The following is a 6,992-nucleotide window of genomic DNA, read 5'->3' as shown; positions in this document are numbered from 1 at the left end:
TCGCAACGAGTAAAGGGTAAATGTAAATATTATTCATTGTTACTTACATTGACGCTCATCGCACGTCTATCAACAAACGTATTAAGATCGTGGTCCTTCGTGTGAGTGTATGTAAACACCTCAATCAGTGTTGGTTCACAACCTAATTCTTTAGCCTGTAATGAATTTTTATGCATGATATATTAATATATATAGTGTCCTTTCATTAAACATCAGTTTCATATACTGTGACTAGTTCACTTACTAATAATGGAGCTGTCTCTATAGCAGATATTGATCCGCCTGTGTGTCGAGAAGGTCCTGCTCCATCACCGCCAGTCTCACTGCGCCTATTTTGTGCAAATATCTCCCGTTTTCTCTTGAATGCAGGATCCTCCCAAGCCTTTTGCCAGCTCTCCCATATCTCCTGAGACACGCACTGCTGCTTATTACTTCTTCTCATCCTATAGGTGAAGTCAGCATATTGATCAGCGCATAACTTCTGCCAGGCCACTTTCAGCATAGCCGTAATTGCCTCATCCCATATGAAATGTTTCTGCAAAAAATGAAAAATAGCTTTCAATACTAAGGAGGTATCTTGATGAATTGTAAACATTGAATGATGATATAACTTAAACCAAAGCGTACCTGAAACTCCTCCCAATAAAAGTCTCTCGCCTCTTGTGGTACGGCATCCCATGTGTATCCTTCTTTATGAAGCTGTAGCTTGATTATCCTCATAACTTGCCTCGATGCTCAAGAAGATGGATATATGCTGAGAAAAAAAACAGAAGTGAAATATAATTAGACGAAAGCATCACAATCTGAACAAAACATACCTTTGGAAAAAGTGAATAAGTACTTACTAACTGCACAAAATCATCGTAACACCTTTCTGAAAAATGGTGCTCCGCTTTCATGTGTAGTAATCGTGCCACAACAGATAGAACTGAATGATTCTTGCATCCAGGCCATAGTTCACTGTTTGCTGCACTTAGCATGTCAAATAATTGTTGTGCTGCTACGTTTGGCAATTCCTCCATATTATCCCAATGACATTCTACTCTACTCGCATCGATTACCATATCATTGCATTGATTACCATATAGAAATTGATAAGGCTGACCTTCTAAACTTACCGGAATGGAGTGGCCTGACCCACTGGCACATCAAGGTTCACCATGATGTATTCATTCGTAATAATTTTTCACGAACCCATTTTTGCATAAATGAAGTTTAATTGTATCGATGTCTAAGAAGGCTCTATTTCGACACTTCTTATGATTACATGGACACCTCAACTTATTACCTTCCATACAGCTGGGATTACCAACTGCAAACTGTATAAACAGCTCCAATCCTCACAGAAACTCTTGGCTTACTATCCCATTAACCTTGAACCTCTAGTACATCCAATCTCGATTAGGTCGCATTTTTTTTACCCAATTAACACTGTGTTTATAAGGGGCAAATTATATGTAATTGTATTAGTCTATACCATCCTTAAAAGATGCCACAATGTAATGTTCAATTTACACTTCTAACTAACTAAGGTTATTTCTATAATAAGGGTAACTATATATAAATGTAAAATCACTAAGTTCATTTATTACCTTTACCCTAATAAAGGTAAGTGTACTATTCTACATATTGATTTTTTTGGAAAAAAAAATCGACAGTACTTCGGCACAACACAATCAAATCTCAAATATAAAGACACTTCAATAAACACTTCTATATCATACCAACATTCTCCAAAGGCAAAATGGCCACTACTAGGCCTCAAACCAAAAGCATCATTCATTAAAAAAAAAAAAGAATAATAACAAAAAAAAGCATTATTTCATAATTATAAAGAAAGAGTAATTTTAATTACATGTATCATAACAATTGGCTTCTATTATTGCTATTCTGTATCATGTATCATGTGGCAAAGTTATAACTTATATTTGGACTAGTTTTTTTTTTTTTTTAATATGTGTTATACATATTAAAACTTGTTATTCTACTCGTACTGTTTTTATTAATTTTTTACTTATTACATACTTAAAATATAATGATATTTTAAATTGACGAAATAATTTAAATTAGGTTTAAAATTAATGATTTAAACTAAATAAATTAACTATCATTTACTCTTTTAATTCTTTTATAATTAACTATTAAAAAATTAACTATCATTTATACTACTTAACACTATTAAAAAACTAACTATTTTGTTTTCCACTTAACATGACATGAAACTTGCTTCCTAATTATTATATATATATTTTTATTTTTTTCTATTTAATTCCTTGATAAAATTATTAATCTTTTTAATTATTATATTTAATTCCTTCCTAATTACAATAATAATAATAATAATAATAATAATAATAATAATAATAATAACAGCAACAATATTAATAATAATAATTATTATTATTATAATAATAATAACAGTAACAATATTATATTTTAATAATAATAATAATAATAATAATAATAATAATAATAATAATAATAATAATAATAATAATAATAACAGTACCTAATTCCTAATCGCAAATACACAAAAATAACCAAAAATTATATAATAAAAACACATAAAATCGCAAAAAAAAAAAAAAAATCGAAAAAAAATCGCAAAACTTACCTCAACTTGTGTCCAAACAGCAATGGAATGACCGGAGTTGTAACGAAGCGGAGCTGGCGGTGTCAGGCGGGCTGGAGCGGCGTCAAGAAGGGCTGGAGCAGCACTGCGAACGGAGGAGAGGAGAGGAGGAGGAGAAGAAAGAAAGAAGAAGAAAGAAGAAGGAGAGCGTCTGGCGTTTAAAGCCCTAATACCTGTCGATCGCAAATTTCATTAATATCGGTCGCAAATTTTAACTCTACAACGTCGTTTTACTTCGCAATAAAATTGCGACCGATTTACGACTCAAACTTTAGGTCGCAAATAATCGGTCACAAATCGGTCACAGGACTTATTCCTAATTTTGAAGCACGCAATGTTGCGACGGAATAAAACGTAGTCGCAAATCGGTCGCAAAATCGGTCGCAAATCCATAATACACTGGTCGCAAACTGAAAAACAAACTCGCGGGAATTTTTAGCGCTAGAATTAGCGACTGTTTGTCCATAGGTCGCAAATTTGCAATCGATTTTAGTTGGTCGCAATTCGGCGCTTTTTTTGTAGTGAATATATATATACTGTAGGCACCAAAATTTTATTAAGTTAATTTAATAATTAACTTAATTATTAATCAGCCAATGAAATTATTGGTTCGTTAAATGAAATAATTTATTTTAATAACCAATCAAAATGTTTAAATGATTATTAAAATAAAAATATTGGATAAATATTATTTACTGAATAAATAAATAATGTAGTAAAATCTAATAAAAATTAGCCAATTGGACCAATTAAATTAAATCTTGGCGAATAAGTCAGCCGTCTACATAAGCTAAGTGATGCAGCAGCAGCCAATGAGAGTTTGCCAAGTGGAACAATCAAATTACATACTTGGCAAGGGTACTCCCTCAAATCTGTATAAATAGGAGGTCTTTCTTCATATACGGAGATACACACACACACATATAGGGAGAAAGACAGAAAAGAAGCCCAAAAGCTCTGTCAAATTCAAGACTACAAATCTTTCTCTCAAGTCCAAAGAATCAGAGTTTTTTCAACTTCAATTCAAGATCAAGTCTCTCTGATCCTTGAATCGTCTAAAGTTCATTCTACATCAATTCAACGTCAAATCCTTTTGACTGTTGAATCGTCTTTAAGATCGAGTCGTTTCGACTCTTGAATCGTGTCCAAGACAACAAAGAGAAGAGTCAAAGGATAATCTTCTTTGTAATAGGAGATTCCACAGTAGAGATTGTATCCACTTATTATCATAAATTCAATTTGTATTTTTGTATTTTATTTCTTAATTTTCAGGAACAAAGTTTACACATACAGATTTCTGGCACCAGTGTGACCTCTCTACCTCTCATCTCTTCACTTTGCAAGTTTTAGAGTTTCGATAAATCAGCCAAAAGATTCAATGGAACAAAAGAAGATCACTATCACCTCAAAGGCCGCATGAACTGGTGCTTCGAATTCTCTCAATGTCAGATCCACTATTGACTCAAGTCTTGATGCAAATATCATGACAAAGTTTGTCGCTGAAATCTATGCGAAGGCGACTCCTCTGCCTCAACAAGCTATCGTTGCTTCGCCAATTCTAGTGGAGTCTACTGAGAAAGCTCCCAAAAGTGGTCAACTACTTCAAAAATAAACTCTTCTGATGTTATATCTGTTATGATGGTTGGAACTATGTTAGGCGAAGAACTGGATGCTTTGAAGCTGCAACTGGAAGCTCTCAATCATGCTCTTCAAGAGAAAGATAACCAAATTGCCTACCTCATGAACAGGTTAGATAGCATGACTGGAAAAAGTTAGATGTCTAAAAAGGATGAATCTGCATCAAAAGGGTTTATGCCGCTGAAAGAGACATCATCAAAGGAGACCCTAGAAAAAGGTTTCCAACTTACTGTCGATAGCTCAATCTCAACTATTGAACTGAAGGAGCTGATTAAGCCCTGAAAGATTAGTTAGAGACTACAATGCAGCCTTCCTACACCTATTCAAAGCCGTACACTTTGAGGATCGACATGATGAGCATGCCATCAAATTACCAACCTCCCAAGTTTCAACAATTTGATGGAAAGGAAAATCCAAGACAGCATGTAGCCCACTTTGTGAAACTTGTAACAATGCTGGCACGGAAGGCGATCTGCTCATCAAACAAGTCGTTCGGTCTTTGAAAGGAAATGCCTTTGATTGGTACATGGATCTCAAGCCTAGTTCTATTGATAGCTGGGAAAAACTCGAGTGAGAATTCTTCAATCGCTTCTACAGCACCAAACGTGTAGTTCGTATGATTGAGCTCACTGCTACTCATCAGTGGAAGGAGGAATCTGTCATTGACTACATTGAAAGATAGAGAAGTCTCAGTTTGAATTGCAAAGATCAGCTGTCAGAATCCTCAGCAATTGATATGTGTATCAAGGGCATATATTGGGGCTTGCGCTACATCTTGCAAGGGATCAAGCCTTATACTTTTGAAGAGTTGGCTACTCGAGCTCATGACATGGAGCTCAGTATTTCTGATCATGCGAATCAAAATATCCCAGTTCAAGAACCCAAAAAGAGGAAAGATAAGCCGGAAGTGTAGAAACTCGCTAAAACACCTGTCAAGTCAAAAAGTAAGCAGTCTATGGCTGTGATAATAGTACCAATCAAGTTACAACCTTGGACTAAGAAGAAGCAGCATGTGAAGACCACTCTTTTTCAGATAATAGAAAGAAAGAAGGCTACTTTAAAGGAGTGGCAGGAAAAGAGCTATCCTTTTTCTAATTCTCACGTTTCAAGTATGTTGGATGAATTGCATAAAGCTAAACACATCCAATTGGCAAAGATGAAGCGCTAAAAGGAAGCAAATCGAGTGGATGATCCAAATTACTGCACATTTCATAAGCTAATTAGCCATCCAGTTGGAAAATGCTTTGTCTTGAAAGACAAACTCATGGAGTTGCAGAACAATGGTGTCGATGAAGAAAGCAAAAAAAGGAAGAGAAGGAAAAAAAAAGAAAAAAAAAGAAAGCAAAAGCTTACCAGGTTATCACGATCATAAAACTGTTCTGTCGATGAAGCCTGATTATTTCACTTTACTTTCTTCCAACAATGATCAGAATCATTCTTCTATTCATTTTAAGGAGATAAATTAAGCATATCTCTTCTAGAACACTTTTGACTGGAGTGGGAATTCAATGCATTTTCGACTACCTCTAATTGATTAGGAGTTGTTGCAACTTGAATTGGGATGCCATTATTTGAAGGATTTGATTCATCACTAGCTTCTATAAAGGAGTCTTTCTTTGTGGAAGTGCTAGTTACCTTTTCTTTAGAAGGATAAGCAGCTACTTGTGATTTTATCTTCAACATAATTGGTGCTTCTCTTTTACCCTTCTTTATAACAGATTCTTGGAGAGGATTTAAAGGAACACACCCACCTGTTTCAACATTTGAATTCTTCAAACGAGAAGGCTTTGAAGATTTTAATAATTTTGGCATTGGTCTTAAATTCAGCATCTCATCTTAAGGAAAAACTTTAGACCATTCCACTTTCCACCAATCCTTGTACTCTTCAATACATGGAAAATGCCCATCAAGTTTCACTGAAGGAATAGTTAATTTAGCACCACTAGCTAGATGAATATAAGATTCCCAAAGCTGTATAACTGTCTCTAAAGATACTCTTAAAAAGAACATATCCATTTTACTAGGAAGATCTTGGCAATAACCCAGCTGTCTTCTAAATCTATAAGGGTTGTGTGACTCAATGATGTATTGGTTCTTATAGCGCAAAGTTAAGAAGCTGAACGAAGATTGATAAGGTGTTCCACTTGATGTGAAGACAACTTACCATTATCCTCTAAAAAGAAGTCTTTCTTCATTATATGAGATGAACCCAAATAAGCTTTCCTTTCCATAAAAGTTTCATGACTTCAGTTTCATTATAGTACTTGGCCATTCGTTGTCCACTATAGGAAGTCATCTTAGCATCTCCGTCAACATCATGCGTAAAGTGCGTGCCAAAACGATTAGCTAGCCAAGCATAAACATAATGGAAAGGAAATGGTACTTCACACCTCTTCAAAGTTGTAGTAGTAGAAATTGCCCAAATGCCTTTATAAATGTTTGCCAAAACAGGAATAGCCAAAGAAAAGATCTCATCAGATGCGATCATACTTGCAACCTTGAAGGTGCTTGGACGAATAAGATTCACAGGATCATGTGGAAGTAAAAAATTGTATAACCAATAAGAAATCAAAGCAGCCAAGTAAATTTCTTCTCATAGATCATCTTCTATCTTTAGAATTTCAAAAGGCTTTTGCTAGTTTGCATCTTGTGGTAGTCTTTTTCAGGAGGCTCAAGATATCTAAGGGCACCGCAAAACCAAAAGTTCACCTAGTTGCGTACA

This window comes from Jatropha curcas, chromosome 1 (genome assembly GCF_041381405.1).
Source record: "Jatropha curcas cultivar XTBG-Jc1 chromosome 1, XTBG_Jcur_1.0, whole genome shotgun sequence".
Lineage (NCBI taxonomy): Eukaryota > Viridiplantae > Streptophyta > Magnoliopsida > Malpighiales > Euphorbiaceae > Jatropha > Jatropha curcas.
The sequence above is the reverse complement of the archived record's forward strand: the minus strand, read 5'-3'. Positions refer to the sequence as shown.